Below are 16,761 nucleotides of genomic sequence, written 5' to 3' on the forward strand. Positions count from 1 at the left end.
CCATTTATACTTCATGGTTAGTTAGCAGTACAAGAGAGAGATATATCTAAGTCTTATAATATTACATTTGTTATTGTGAGTGTTCTCAGGAGGGTGGACACAATGATAGTCTGAGACACAATATTATAAAGCCTTCATTAAAAGTTATGTTTTATTATACACACACATTTACAATTAAGTGTCCCAGAGAGTCGTCTTCTCCTATTGTTTACAAGATTAATATTGTTACAGAAAATTTCACATTTCCATAATGTATTTTATTTCCAGCAGATGGACACACAAGCAGGAATATCTCAGAAGGACATCTAATGTTATCCCTGGATTGTGACATAAAAGATAATGACAGTAGACAGGATTCTCCAGGAGATAACCCCATTACCCCAATTATACATCCAGCTCTATCAGCTGGTCCCTCTGATCCTGGGAAATGTTCTCCTGATCACTCTGATATTGGTGCATCTGTTACAGCTCTGACAGTAGATACAGTGTTTCCCTGTTCTATAGATGCCAACTATTTTACACAGAACACAAAGCTTATAACCCAGCAGCCAGTTAAAGCAGGCGAGAGGCCATTTCCATGTTCTGAGTGTGGGAAATGTTTTACATACAAATCAGCTTTTGTTACACATCAGAGATATCACACAGGTGAGAAACCATTTCCATGTTCTGAGTGTGGGAAATGTTTTGCACGGAAATCAAATCTTGTTAAACATCAGAGTAGTCACACAGGTGAGAGGCCATTTTCTTGCTCTGAGTGCGAGAAATGTTTTACACGGAAATCAAATCTTGTTAAACATCAGAGTAGTCACACAGGTGAGAGACCATTTCCATGTTCTGAGTGTGGGCAATGTTTTGCACAGAAATCACATCTTGTTACACATCAGAGAAGCCACACAGGTGAGAAGCCTTTTCCATGTTCTGAGTGTGGAAAATGTTTTGCACAGAAATCAAATCTTGTTACACATCAGAGAAGTCACACAGGTGAGAAGCGATTTTCTTGCTCTGAGTGTGGGAAATGTTTTGGACGCAAATCAGATCTTGTTACACATCAGAGAAGTCACACAGATAAGAATCCATTTCTATGTTCTGAGTGTGGGGAATGTTTTGCACACAAATCAGATCTTGTTATACATCAGAGAAGTCACAGAGGTGAGAATCCATATCTATGTTCTGAGTGTGGGAAATGTTTTGCACACAAATCACATCTTGTTACACATCAGAGAAGTCACACAGGTGAGAAGCCATTTTATTGCTCTGAGTGTGGGAAATGTTTTACCCAGAAATCATGTCTTGTTATACATCAGAGAAGTCACACAGGTGAGAAGCCATTTCCATGTTCTGAGTGTGGGAAATGTTTTGCACACAAATCAGATCTTGTTATTCATCACAGAAGTCACACAGGTGAGAAGCCATTTTCTTGCTCTGAGTGCGGGAAATGTTTTGCACAGAATTCACATCTTGTTACACATCAGAGAAGTCACACAGGTGAGAAGCCATTTTATTGCTCTGAGTGTGGGAAATGTTTTACCCAGAAATCAAGTCTTGTTACACATCAGAGAAGTCACACAGGTGAGAAGCCATTTTATTGCTCTGTGTGTGGGAAATGTTTTACCCAGAAATCAAGTCTTATTATACATCAGAGAAGTCACACAGGTGAGAAGCCATTTCCATACTCTGAGAAATAAATCAGCTCTTGTTTCACACAACAGACATCACTTAGGTGAGGAACCATTTTAATCTTCTGTAGTATACTCATCATTGCCATGCGTTTTTCTTCAAGGTTCTTATCCTATCTCCTATGCTTTTTGCAATATACATGCTACCACTGGGTGAAATAATCAGATGTCATGCCCTCATCTACCACTGCTATGCAGATGACCTGTCTTTTGCTCCAGGTACCCAGTACCAATCCTAAATGGTTGTCTAGCTGAGCTCCAGGTGTTGGTGATGCCAGTTGGCTGTGACTCAGTCCTGGTGAAACAGGTCTTTATGATAGAAGCTCACCACCAAAGGACAGGGCTACAGCTCAGCTTTGCAAAGCAACCAGACTTACGCTTGGGGGTTCAGAGTTACAAAATGCTGATCATGTGCGGAATCTTGGTGTCCTGGGTGGTGGAGTGACACTTAGACATCAGGTATCTGCCACAATCAGATCCTCATCTGAGGAACATAGCCAGACTCCACCACTTATTTCCCTCAGAAGATCTACCTACAGTCATACATACACTTGTATAATCACACATAGACTACTTCAATGTCCTCTACCTGGATCTCCCAGCAATAGAATTGCACCGCTTGTAGCTTGTACAGAATGCAGCAGCCAGGCTGTTACCTAACCAGCCCGTTCCTGCCACATCACACCCATTCTCTACTCCCTTCACCGGCTGCCAGTAAGATGGGGACTATTAATCTTACTGACTCTCCCAGCCCTACATGACCGGGGTCCAAGGTACCAGAAGCAGCTTCTGCCTCCTTACTGCCCAGCTTGCTTCCATCTGCAGATGGACTGTTACCAGCAGTTCCAAGAATCCCCAAGCAGTGCTGAGATGTCAGAGTGGAGACATGTTGGATGGCACTATTGCTGTGGTGGGGACTGCCGGAGGCACTATCTGTGGCTAGTATCCCCAAGCGGTGCTGAGGTGTCAGAGGGGAGAGACAGGGTGGGTGGCACTAGTGCTGTAGTGGGGCTGCCGTAGGCACTATGGGTAATTTATTTTTCATCCACTTGGGGTCACTGGAGTACTCTTGAGATATGAACTGAGAGTTAGCAGGAACATGCACATTTAAATTAGTAACCCTCCTTCCCCTCCATACTCCCAAAGGTACTTGACGTGGAGAGTTCTCCACAGTTTTTCTATTTTTCACAGATTTTTTCTTTTTTACAATCAATCCCTTCCCAGATTATTAAGAAGCTTTGGTCCGGGATTGTTTGTGCTGCTGCTGCAGCAATTGGCTTGTCGTGCTCAGGAGAGGAGTACGAGTACGGCGGCTGCCGCGACTCTGTCTTCAGAAGGATGAGAGGGGGGAGGCTGAGCGCAATATATATTGGCTAATATGGTAATAAGTCTCATCTTGCATGCTTTATTATACTTGAGTATAGGCATGCACATGGCAGGACGCCATTTTAACCTTACTTCCTGGTTCTTCTTGCAGGAAGTTTGCTGCTGTCCTACAACACTCGCCCACTGGAGGAGTTGGGGTGTTAGTAGGAATTCGGTACAGCACAGGTTTCACTGATTATAGTGTGTCCCACGTACACTGCACTTCTGGGTTATACACACTTTAGTTACATTTTTACTGAGTCGTGGGACTTGTCTGTTTTTTGTCTACTTGTCTGTGTACATAATGAGTAAGGTAAATGCAAAATCAAAAAAGCAGCTTAGCTGCAAGGTCTGTGAGAGTGTGTTACCTGACTGAACTGCTGCATGCACAGTATGTCTTGCAAATACGAACCCATACCCTGATCCTCGGGTAATGTCTGGGTTACAATCGGAATTGGAAGCTGCACGATAGGAGCGTGAGACGGATAGATCTGAGGCTAGGGTAATACCAGAAGGGGCTCGGGAGATGTCTAGGACTTTGCAAGGGTTACAAAAGTCCAAGTCTAGCTCAGTTCCGAAAGATAGTTAGCATTTGTTTTATAACTTACCAGTTTCAGCGATGTTGCATGCTGACGATTCAATGCCAGACCTGATAGCTGAAGAGGAACATGAGGAAGGTGAATTGGGCCAGAAGTCAGATAATGAGGTTACTGATAGTCTGGCCATTGATAATCTCATCAGGGCAGTACATCAGGTTCTAAATTTTACGGAGGTTGAAGAACCTCTTTCATATGATGAAGTGTTCTTTTCTAAAAGACGGAGAACACCGGTGTGTTTTCCTTATTCAGATTCTCTGAATACGCAGTTAACAGAAGCATGGAAGAATCTGGATAAACGGTTTTCTATGCCTCAGCAGTTTCTGTCTAGTTACCCGTTCCCAGAGTCTATGACGTCTAAATGGTGAAATTGGCCGGCTGTGGATTCCTTGGTGTCAAAACTTTCTAAGAAGTTAACCATTCCAGTTCCAGCTGCTACAATGCTTAAAGGCCCATCAGAGTGTAAGCTAGAAGCTGTGCTAAAGTCAGTGTATACAGCAGTAGGGGTGTTGCTTAGACCTGCTTTGGTTGGAGTTTGGATTAACAAGGCTGTAGTTACATGGGCAACACAGCTTAAGTTGGGCCTACAAGAAGAACATCTGTGAATCTGCTGAGTATCTAGGTATGGCTTCTATGGACGTCGGCCTGGTTAGTTCTCACCTTTCAGCTTCACAAGTTGCAGCACAACGTGCACTTTGGCTGCATTCTTGGCAGGCGGAGGCAGAGTCCAAATGAGGAATAGATGCATTGCCTTATGCTGGCGAGATGTTGTTTGATCCTGAATTGGACAAATGGATTTCTCAGGCCATGGGGAGAAAGTATGTTTTCTTACCATTGCCTTTACAGGTTCCTAAATGGAAATTCTCTGGATCAGCATTCAAATCCTATAGACCTCAGTCCTTTCGAGGCCATGCTAGAGGAACAACCATATACAGTAGACATGGTAGATGACGTGGTTTTCAACAAACCACTAACCGTCATGACACTAAGAGGACCAACAAGCCAGTGGCATGACGGGCTTCCAGCCCATCTCGGATCTTCAGTTGTGGGTGTCACAACTGAGGGCTGACTGAGGGAAGCCTCAGATGTAGGGGCTGGCGTGTAGGTGAACCGTGGAGGTAAGATTAGGTTCCTAGAAATGCAGGATGTTTGAACACCATCAACCCGAAGGCATGACCACAACAATGGAGTAAAATATAAAAGTCAATTTATTGAACACACAGTATATATCTTGGCAATGAGATATCTTCAACAGTTAAGTGCAGAATGAAATGCAGTACAGTTCCTGGGAGTGCAGCTGGTATTTGTGACTGTGGCTATGCAGAACAAGATGGTAAAGTCCTTGCCAAAATCCGGAGTTGAAAAGTCTGTGGCCACAGCTAACCGCTGTAATGAGGAACAAGCAAGTACTGTCCAGTAGGTGGCAGACAGGAGACTGAGATAGGCACTGATACACTGAGGCTGAAGAGATGTAGATAGGATTGGCAGAGACTACTGGACGGACCCAGTGTGAGGAAAGATGTGCTGAACTCACCACTGGAGCAACAGTTCGATGGTGAGCATTGATGAATACTGTGGTCCGATGTTGTGTAGAAGGAGATGCAGAGTGATATATGATTACCGCTGGAGATGACGTGAAGCACTGCTGTAGGCAGATGGTAACACCAAGCACTGCTGAAAGCTGGAAGCCAGTGACACTTTACCACATAGGCTAGTGGGCTATGCTGTAGATAATGGAAGTAGCAACAATACCAAGACACCGCTGGAAGCAGAGCAGGTCCACAGCTGGAAGCCGATGTCAGGAACGCAGTAGAAAGTCAGGAAGCAGAGCTGGAACACTGCAGGAGTCAGGCTGCACCGCATGAATGGTAATTGGTGCCGGTCTCTTGGAGAAGCTGAATCACAGGAGCTGGAGTACCTGGAAAGTCAAGCTGAGAATTCACCAAACAGGACAGGCATGTATGCAGGATTGACAACCAAAGCACTGACCCTTATCCAGCCCTGTAGTAGGATATTTATACCAGCTGGTGAGCCTGGATTGGCTGGATAATATAGACTGCAGTGGATAGGCTGAAAACAACGTGATAAAAAACAAACATGGCTGCACCTATGTTTGAAACTGGAAGGAAAGTCTGTCTGTACTTTACATGTGGGAATCGTCAGTAATGGCGGCGGAGGCCGCAGAGGGCAGGAGATGCAATACTTTAAACAAATGGATGTTTTGTGTAATGTTGCCATGCCAGCGCTTCTGCCATCACAAAGTAGAACCTTGAGACACAGATATGCAGCGCGCTGCCCGCAGACAGCGCAGGTGGAATCCAGGCCTGGAACGCCGGGCCAGTCTCAGAAGGCACTTAGCAGGTAAATAATGGGGGTAATAACCCAGATCGCGACAGTGGGAGCACGCCTTCAGACGTTTCACTTGGCGTGGTTTCAGACATCCATAGATGGGTGGATCCGCAATTTAGTGTCCAAATGTTACAAAATAGAGTTCGATTGTCTTTCACCAATGCGATTTTTCAAGACATGTCTGCTTGTGTCAGGAGACAAGAAGGCGGTTCTGCAGACGTGATTCAGTCTCTCGTAGACTCAGAAGGTTTGATTCCGGTCCCAGATCACCAACAGGGTCAAGGTTACTATTCCAGTCTTTTTGTAGTACCAAAGCTGAATGGTCCTGTCAGACCAATATTGGACCTAAAGGGGCTCAATCAGTACATCGCTTACTACAGATTCAAGATGGAATCTCTGCGGTCAGTGACTGCAGGTTTAGAACCACATAAATTCATGATTTCTCTGGATCTCAAGGATGCGTACTTACACATTCCAATTTGGCCACCACATCAGGTGTACTTCAGGTTTGCAGTACAACAAAACCATTATCAGTTTCAGGCACTACCATTTGGCCTCTTGTCAGCACCTCGGGTGTTCACAAAGGGGATGTCTCTGATGATAGCTCATCTCAGATCCCTGGGAGTGATAATAGTTCTGTACTTAGACGACCTTCTCATCAAAGCTCCGTCTCAACAGATACTCCTTCAACATAGAAATTGGTGTTGAATCGGCGCTCCACAGTACACACAAACCCAATTAAACTCTGATAGCTGCTCACCAGTTGTGGACGGGCTGCCCCAACAGATTATCAATAAGATCAAAAAAAGCAAAAGAAGGGAGCGCTAGGAGAGTCTAATATTACATTTATTGATGAAACAGTGTTTCAAATGCCACATGAATCACAATATAGCCTAGTAAAAAGTATACACATTTATTTAATAAAATGCTGTATTAAATACAGCTGCAATGTATCACCTGAATTAAAAAATAAATAGTGAAATTACACTTAATATAACCCGTATTTTGGCCGTGCGTCCACAGACTAGAAGGTCTTATGGATAGGAGACTAGTGAGAGGTACCTCTTAAATAGTCATTGCTGTTAAACTGAATATAGGTGGTCATTCCGAGTTGTTCGCTCGTTGCCGATTTTCGCTATATTGCGATTAGTCGCTTACTGCGCATGTGCAAGGTTCGCAGAGCGCATGAGCTTAGTTATTTTACACAAAAGTTAGGTATTTTACTCACGGCATAACAAGGATTTTTCATCGTTCTGGTGATCGTAGTGTGATTGACAGGAAGTGGGTGTTTCTGGGCGGAAACTGGCCGTTTTCTGGGCGTGTGTGAAAAAACACTGGCATTTCTGGGGAAAACGCGGGAGTGTCTGAAGAAACGGGGGAGTGTCTGGGCGAACGCTGGGTGTGTTTGTGACTTCAAACCAGGAACGAAACTGACTGAACTGATTGCAGTGTAGGAGTAAGTCTGGAGCTACTCAGGAACTGCTAAGAAATTTCTATTCGCAATTCTGCTAATCTTTTGTTCGCAATTCTGCTAAGCTAAGATACACTCCCAGAGGGCGGCGGCTTAGCGTGTGCAATGCTGCTAAAAGCAACTAGTGAGCGAACAACTCGGAATGAGTGCCATAGTCTCTCCTCTCCTCATATAAAAGTCCCTCTGTGATGTTAGAGACGGCTCGGCTTAACCGAGCGGGCAGCGTCTCAATATTTGAATCGTAGACGTTGACACTGAACTACTCATACATACTGATTAGACGGGAACCGATCACTCCTGTTAGACGGTGTCCGATGTGAAGAAAACTGCATAACCGGCTTAGTACAGCGTTTACAACTGAAAAGTTATACGCATGAGGAGAGGAGAGACTATATTCAGTTTAACAGCAATGACTATTTAAGAGGTACCTCTCACTAGTCTCCTATCCATAAGACCTTTTAATCCGTGGACGCATGGCCAAAATACGGGTTATATTAAGTGTCATTTCACTATTTATTTATATTTTAATTCAGGTGATACATTGCAGCTGTATTTAATATAGTATATTATTAAATAAATGTGTATACTTTTTACTAGGCTATATTGTGATTCATGTGGCATTTGAAACACTGTTTCATTAATAAATGTAATATTAGACTCTCCTAGCGCTCCCTTCTTTTACTCCTTCAACATTACTTACTAACGTACAATGTACTAGTTCAGCACAGTTGACTTGTCAACTTCAAGAAATCAAGTCTGATTCCTTCTCAAAGACTTCAATTCCTAGGAATGATTCTCGACACTGTGGATCAATAAATTTACCTGGCAGAACAGAAAGTACAAAGTATTCATTATCTGGTACAGTTAGTGCTCCAACCACGGACAGTCTCGGTGCATCTGTGCATTCAATTGTTAGGAAAGATGGTGACGTCTTTCGAAGCACTCCAGTTCGGAGGATTTCACTCACGTCCTTTTCAACTGGATGTTCTCGCACAGTGGTCATGCTCGCATCTACAAATTCATCAGATGGTGAGGCTGTCTCCAAGGGCCAGAATATCACTACTCTGGTGGCTCCAAGTACACAATCTCACAGCAAGAAAAAGGTTCAGAGTCTGGAATTGGATTATTCTGATGACAGACGCAAGTCTCAGAGGTTGGGGAGCAGTGGTCCAAAATTGTCAGTTTCGGGGTCTCTGGTCAGACCGAGAAAGTTTACTGTCGATAAATGTCCTGGAACTCAGGGCAATTTACAACACACTGCAACAGGCAGTTCACATGCTCCAATCTCAGACTGTTCAGGTTCAGTCAGACAACGTGACGGCAGTCACATACAGCAACAAACAAGGAGGAACTCAAAGTCGCATAGCCATGCGGGAAGTTGCTCGAATCCTCAAGTGATATTGTTGGCAGTGTTTATTCCAGGAGTGGACAACTGGGAGGCGGATTATCTCAGCCGTCAGTATTTTCATCCAGGGGAATGGGCATTAAATCCAGAGGTGGGTTTACCCACAGGTGGATCTAATGGCATCTTGCCAAAATCATCAAACACCCCAGTATGTGTCCAGAACGCGAGATCCAAAGGCAGTGGCAGTGGATACTCTCACAATCGCGTATCCGTACAGCCTCGTGTATCGGTTTCCACCTTTTCCACTGCTTCCTCGGTTGCTAAAGCGGATCAAATGAGAGTCCATGATAGTCATATTAGTGACGCCTCATTGGCCCTGGAGAGCGTGGTTCTCGAATCTCAGAGGTCTACTCGCAGACAACCCGTGGACACTCCCGCTACGTCCAGACCTGCTACAACAGGATCCATTCCTGTACCCCGATTTAGCGCTGCTGCGTTTGATGGGGTGGCTGTTGAAACCACTCTCTTGAGATGAGAGGGCATTCCAGAATCGGTTATACCAACCATGTTACATGCTAGAAAGAGAAAGCCAGTAACGGCAGCTCATTATCACAGGATTTGGCATGCCTGTATAGGGTGGTGTGAAGCTTGGAATTTTCTGACATCAAGTTATCCTTTCAAGTTATCCCGTCTTTTGCTATTTTTACAGACTGGGTTTGATGGAGAACTGCGTTTATCTACACTAAAGGTGCAGGTCTCTGCCTTGTCAATTTACTTTCAAAGGCGTTTGGCCCTTTTGCCAACTGTTCACACTTTCCTGCAAGGTGTCCTCAGAGTACAACCTCCATTTATACCACCTACAGCGCCATGGGATTTGAATCTGGTTTTAGATTTTTTACAGTCTTCAAATTTTGAACCCTTGCAACAAGTGGATGTTAAGTTTCTGACTTGGAATACAGTTTTTCTCCTAGCCTTAGCTTCAGCAAAGCATGTTTCAGAATTGGGTTCCCTTGTCCTGCAAGCCACCGTATCTGGTGTTTCATGATGATAGAGCGGAACTTCGGACGAATCCCGCTTTCCTACCAAAGGTAGTATCTTCTTTTCAAATCAATTAACCAATCGTAGTTCCGGTATTATCAGAGGGTGCAGGAACTCCAGCTACATTGGATGTGGTACGCGTACCCCGCATTTATGTAGCCCAAACATCAACAGTACGTAAAACGGATACGTTCTTTGTTCTCTATGATGCAGTCAAGATAGGTTGGCCAGCTTCCAAACAGACCTTGGCCGGATAGATTAACTTGACCATTCGTCAGGTGCACTTTCATGCTAGTCTAACACCGACTGCATGTGTCAGCACATTCCTTGCGTTCTGTGGGAACGTCATGGGAGCAGGTCATGGAGCTTTTATGACGCAACTTTGCCGTGCGGCTACATGGTCATCAGTGCACACGTTTGTGCGCTTTTACAAGTTTAATACGTTTGCGGCATCAGCATCTAGCTTTGGCCGTCTAGTGTTACAGGTGCCAAACAGCTCTCCCGCCCAAGGGGGAAACTTTGGTATGTCCCAAGAGTACTCCAGTGACCCCTAGTGGATGAAAAAATAGGATATTGGTACTTACCAGATAAATCCTTTACTTTGAATCCACAGGGGGCACTGGACGCCCACCGAGAGCAGTTTCACCTGTCTTGTGGTAAGTTCAGTAGATCTTATGGTAACGGATTCTCACCAACTTGCTCAATTGTTAAGGTGATTGTTATCTATTGTCGCGTCAACTGTTCAGTTGTCCATTTCATTATGTGTCAACTTTATCGTTGTCCGTTATGTTATAATGTTATATGTAATTCTCTAATGTTCATCCTATCTATTGCTCCTGTTTGGCTCAGTAAAAACACTGAGGTACCTTGGTGTATGGAGGAGGTGGAGGGTTACTAATTTAAATATTTAAATGTGCCTGTCCCTGCTAACACACCGTCCATATCTCAAGAGTACTCCAGTGCCCCCTTTGGATTCAAAGAAAATAATTTATCTGGTAAGAACCAAAATCCTATTATTATCCCCAAGCAGCACTAAGGTGTCCAAGGGGGAGACCGGGCGGTGGCAGTAGTGGTGGGGCGATGGTGGGTGGCAGTAGTGGGGGGAACAGGGCGTGGCAGAATTGGGGAGAGAGTGTGGTGGCAGTAGTGGGGAAAGACAGGGTGGGTGGCAGTAGTGGGGGGAGACAGGGTGGGTGTCAATAGTGGTGGGAGACAGGGTGGTGGCAGTAGTGGGGGGAGATGGGGCGGGTGGCAGTTGTGTGGGGAGACAGGGTGGTGGCAGTAGTGGGGGAAGACAGGGCGGTGGCAGTCTGGGGAGACAGGGCGGGTGGCAATAGTGGTGGGGAGATGGGTGGCAATAGTGGGGGGAGACAAGGCGGATGCAGTAGTGGGGGGGAGACAGGGCATGGCAGTATTGGGGGAGAGAGTGCGGTGGCAGTAGTGGGGGAAGACAGGGTGAGTGGCAGTAGTGGGGGGAGACTGGGCGGGTGGCAATAGTGATGGGGAAACAGGGTGGTGGCAGTAGTGGGGGAGATTGGGTGGGTGGCAGTTGTGTGGGGAGACATGACAGTGGCAGTAGTGGGTGTAGACAGGGTGGTGGCAGTAGGGGGATGAGACAGGGCGTGTGGCAATAGTGGTGGGGAGACGGGTGGCAGTAGTGGGGGGAGACGGTGGGTGGCAGTAGTGGGGGGAGACAGGGCGGGTGGCAGTAGTGCAGGGAGACAGAGTGGATGGCAGTAGTGGGTGAGATGGTGGGAGGCAGTAGTGGGGGGAGACAGGGTGGATGGCAGTAGTGGGTGAGATGGTGGGAGGCAGTAGTGGGGGGAGACAGGGCGGGTGACAGTAGTGGGGGGGAGACAGGGTGGATGGCAGTAGTGGGTGAGATGGTGGGAGGCAGTAGTGGGGGGAGACAGGGTGGATGGCAGTAGTGGGTGAGATGGTGGGAGGCAGTAGTGGGGGGAGACAGGGCGGGTGGTCACAGTGCAGTACCAGGGGCTGCTGGAGGCAGTAAAGAGGTGTATGGGTCCCTTACAGAACCAGTTGATAATTAGACTTAATGATGATTATGCTTCCTTATTTCTAATGAATCCCTTGTATGTGTTACTGTTATTTGCTGTGTCAGCCTTTTATGTGTGTTCTGTGTAATAATCCTGAAAGTAGTGCTGCTACCGATCTCATATCATTTGTAGTAACTTGGAAAAGATGAGATATGAGGTGCACTCTGGAAGATTATAAGGGGTTAATCAGAGATGAACGCAGATGTGACATCACGCAGCCCCCGGAAAATGGTACCGGCCCGCCCGCGTTCACCCCTCAGGGATGTGATCGCAATGTATGTGTCCGCACGGCCGCTGCGCATGTGCATTGTGCCACCACCTGCAAACTGCTGCGGCCCGCTGTTGCGGCTGGGTCTGAATGACCCCCATAGACTGTTGTGCAGAGTAAAGTATTTTTAATGTTTAATACACAGATTTTTCTCTATATTTTAAAGATATGAAATAAAGTCGTTTAAAAACAAAAGATTTCCATTGAGTCTTTTTATGTGTCTGTGTATTATCTTATTTCCAGATAATTGTCGCTATGGTGACAGAAACAATTTCCTGTTAATGTGTCACTTGTAGTGTTACTTTTGTGTCCACATAATATCAGTGTCGCTGTGTATAAATACCCGTCTGGTGTATAAAGGTGGGTACACACGCTGCCATTATGACTATGCGATTTCCCTTGCACTGGCCGGAGCCCAGAACCACCAATAGTGACTGTATGTACTTGTGATTGTGGCTATGTGTGATTGTGACATATCATGTGAATAGTGGGTGACATTACAGGGGGGGGGGGGGGTGTCTCTGTAAGTAAATAGTGGCAGACATTTTATATCAGTGCATCTATGTGGAGTGGGGGCAGTGGCCTGTCAGGAAGCTGCAATTACATCATGTGACTTCCTCTGGTTTCCATATTCCCCTCTGGGGGGGGGGGGGGGTGTGTGTGTGTGTGTGTGTGTGTGTGTGTGTGTGTGTGTGTGTGTGTGTGTGTGTGTGTGTGTGTGTGTGTGTGTGTGTGTGTGTGTGTGTGTGTGTGTGTGTGTGTGTGTGTATAATACACTGCTCAAAAAAATAAAGGGAACACTTAAACAACACATTGTAACTCCATGTCAGTCACACTTCTGTGAACTCAAACTGTCCACTTAGGAAGCAACACTAATTGACAATCAATTTCCCATGCTGTTGTGCAAATGGAATAGACAACAGGTAGAAATTATAGGCAATTAGCAAGACACCCCCAATAAATGAGTTGTTCTGCAGGTGGTGACCACAGACCACTTCTCAGCTCCTATGTTTTCTGGCTGATGTTTTGGTCACTTTTGAAAGCTGGCGGTGCTTTCACTCTAGTGGTAGCATGAGACAGAGTCTTCAACCCACACAAGTGGCTCAGGTAGTGCTGCTCATCCAGGATGGCACATCAATGCGAGCTGTGGCAAGAAGGTTTGCTGTGTGTGTCATCGTAGAGCATGGAGAGCATGGAGGCGCTACCAGGAGACAGGCCAGTACATCAGGAGCTGTGGAGGAGGCCGTAGGAGGGCAACAACCCAGCAGCAGGACCGCTACCTCCGCCTTTGTGCAAGGAGGAACAGGAGGAGCACTGCCAGAGCCCTGCAAAATGACCTCCAGCAAGCCACAAATGTGCATGTGTCTACTCAAATGATCAGAAACAGACTCCATGAAGGTGGTATGAGGGCCCAACGTCCACAGGTGGTCGTTGTGCTTACCGCCCAACACCGTGCAGGAAGTTTGGCATTTGCCAGAGAACACCAAGATTGGCAAATGCGCCACTGGCGCCCTGTGCTCTTCACAGATGAAAGCAGGTTCTTACTGAGCACATGTGACAGACGTGACAGTCTGGAAACTCCAAGGAGAACGTTCTGCTGCCTGCAACATCCTCCAGCATGACCGGTTTGGCAGTGGGTCAGTAATGGTGTGGGGTGGCATTTCTTTGGGGGGCTGCACAGCCCTCCATGTGCTCGCCAGAGGTAGCCTGACTGCCATTAGGTACCGAGATGAGATCCTCACACCCCATGTGAGACCATATGCTGGTGCAGTTGGCCCTGGGTTCCTCCTAATGCAAGACAATGCTAGACCACATGTGGCTGGAGTGTGTCAGCAGTTCCTGCAAGACGAAGGCATTGATGCTATGGACTGGCCCGCCCATTCCCCAGACCTGAATCCAATTGAGCACATCTGGGACATCATGTCTCGCTTCATCCACCAATGCCACGTTGTAGCACAGACTGTCCAGGAGTTGGTGGATGCTTTAGTCCAGGTCTGGTAGGAGATCCCTCAGGAGACCATCCGCCACCTCATCAGGAGTAGGGTGGCCAATCCCGGGATCGGCGGGATCCCGGGATTTAGGCCCAAAAATGGCCGGGATTCAATCCCGGGATTGGAAGCTCCAATCCCGGGGATTGAGGGATCAGCGTTGAGCGTCCACAGGACGCTCAGACGCTGCCCGGCTTCCTCCTTCCGGGTCCCCAGCGCTGCGTGAGAGGTCACGCTGTGCTGTCAGAAGCCGTCAGCAGTGATGAAAGGATGATCCCCGCCCGCCCTCGGTATATGGTAAGTTATATGTGCGGGTGGGCGGGGCGGGGTGGGGCGAGGGGTCGGCCACCTATCTAAAAGCCAATCCCGGGTATCCCGGGAATCCCGGGATTGGCCATTTTTCAATCCCGATCCCCGGGATTGAAAAAAAGGCCCAGGATTGGCTTCCCTAATCAGGAGCATTGCCCAGGCATTGTAGGGAGGTCATACAGGCACATGGAGGCCGCACACACTACTGAGCCTCATTTTGACTTCTTTTAAGGACATTACATCAAAGTTGGATCAGCCTGTAGTGTGTTTTTCCACTTTAATTTTGAGTGTGACTCCAAATCCAGACCTCCATGGGTTAATAAATTTGATCTCCATTGATAATTTGTGTGTGATTTTGTTGTCAGCACATTCAACTATGTAAAGAACAAAGTATTTCATAAGAATATTTCATTCATTCAGATCTAGGATGTGTTATTTTAGTGTTCCCTTTATTTTTTTGAGCAGTGTATATATAATCTAGCAGATGTACAGCACTCAGGTATATATAATTATATACGGCGTATAGGCCAGCCATCACACACAGGGCAGATTTTATATATATATATATATATATATATATATATATAATCTAGCAGATGTGCGGCACTCAGGTATATGAAACTTGCAGGTATCAACGTTTCAATTTTATGAAAATTGTCATCAGGATAATCAAGAACAAACAATGTATTCACCTTATATCCCCCCTATTGTGAACAGCAGCGGCGCCCGTCTGGCAGGACCCGCCCAACGGCCGAGACGCTGGGAGATGACGTAAATACTTAATGCGTTATACTCATCATCCCAGAGACCCGTCACCATGGAAACCCGAGATAGTGACCCTGATACAAATAACAGTAATGTAACACAGGACAGCAGAGAGGAGTCACATAATAACACATGATATACATGCCTATGGACAAAAAGTCTCACGGCAGCTAAATGGCTAGAAAATAAATACTATATATGGGGGATGGCTCAATAATGCAGCTATATAACTATGTGAGCCTATAGTAGATGCCTTATAGTGACCAAAGGTCATGGGCTAAGGTTATATAATTATATGAACTAATAATGAGTGGACTAGAGGGAAAACACACTGGCAAAACAGATTCATGACTGGATAGCTAATGGGTCAATGAATCAGGTGCTACATAATAGTGCAGGCTATTGAAAACATGCTAGTGACACGGCCTCATTCACACCCCGAGTGGTGATGACGTCCAATTTTTTGATCCATCTTGTCTCACATCTTAACAATGCTCGATGTCTGTCCCCTCTCCTAATTTTGGGGGCTACATGATCGATCATTCGATATTTGAGGCTAGCAAGCGAGTGCCGTGCTTCCACAAAGTGGCGTGCCACCGGCTGGTCGCTGGTTCCATTGGTTAAGGCTGCTCTAATAGTAGAGCGATGAGTGGTCATCCTCTCCTTGAATTTTCTTATCGTATTGCCTATGTAACACAAGCCACAGGGGCAAACTATCTGATATACCACGTAGGTGGATTCGCAAGTCAAGTGATGTTGTATCCTAATTTTGTAGCCCAAATGCGGATGACAGAATGTGTCACCTATGATGAGATGCCTACAGGTGGTACATGAGCATCTGAAGCATCCTGCTCTTAGTGGAGCTAACAGGCGATTATCATAGGGATGATTTTTATTGGAGATGTCTGTCTTGATCAAGATGTCCCTCAAATTCCTGGCTCGCTTGTAGCAAGGCATGATGTCTGTAGATTGTAGATCTAACTTATTGTCCGTTTGAATCACGTGCCAGTTTTTCTTAGTCACTCTGTTTGTTATTACTGAGGTGGCATTAAATTCACTCTTCCATGGAAATTTTGATTTAGCCTCTGATGTAGCGCTCTTATGTAGTAATTTGGTACGGTCCATCTGTAACACTTTATATTTGGTCTCAATCAGCCGCTTGATATACCCTCGCATAACCAGTCATTGAATCAAATCATCGATCTGTGTTTCGGTCATCTTGATATTATTGTTGGATCCTATGAATTCTGATCATTTGTGAATATGGCAGTCCAAATTTTAACCCTCTTGGATGACAACTGGAGGCATGCAGGAACGTATTCCTATCTGTGGGTTTGGAGAATACTGTGGTACTAATCAGAGCATTGTTGATAGAAATCCTTACATCCAAAAAGTCAATGCTACTTTCATCCATTTGATATGTAAGCTTGACAGGGCTGTCAGAGGCATTGTGAGCGTCCAAGATTTCTTTCAGGCTGCTGGATTGGCCCTTCCAAATGCTTAGTACATTGTCCATAAACTTCTTATGTATAAG

This window comes from Pseudophryne corroboree (assembly GCF_028390025.1).
Source record: "Pseudophryne corroboree isolate aPseCor3 chromosome 3 unlocalized genomic scaffold, aPseCor3.hap2 SUPER_3_unloc_9, whole genome shotgun sequence".
In the NCBI taxonomy this organism is placed as follows: domain Eukaryota; kingdom Metazoa; phylum Chordata; class Amphibia; order Anura; family Myobatrachidae; genus Pseudophryne; species Pseudophryne corroboree.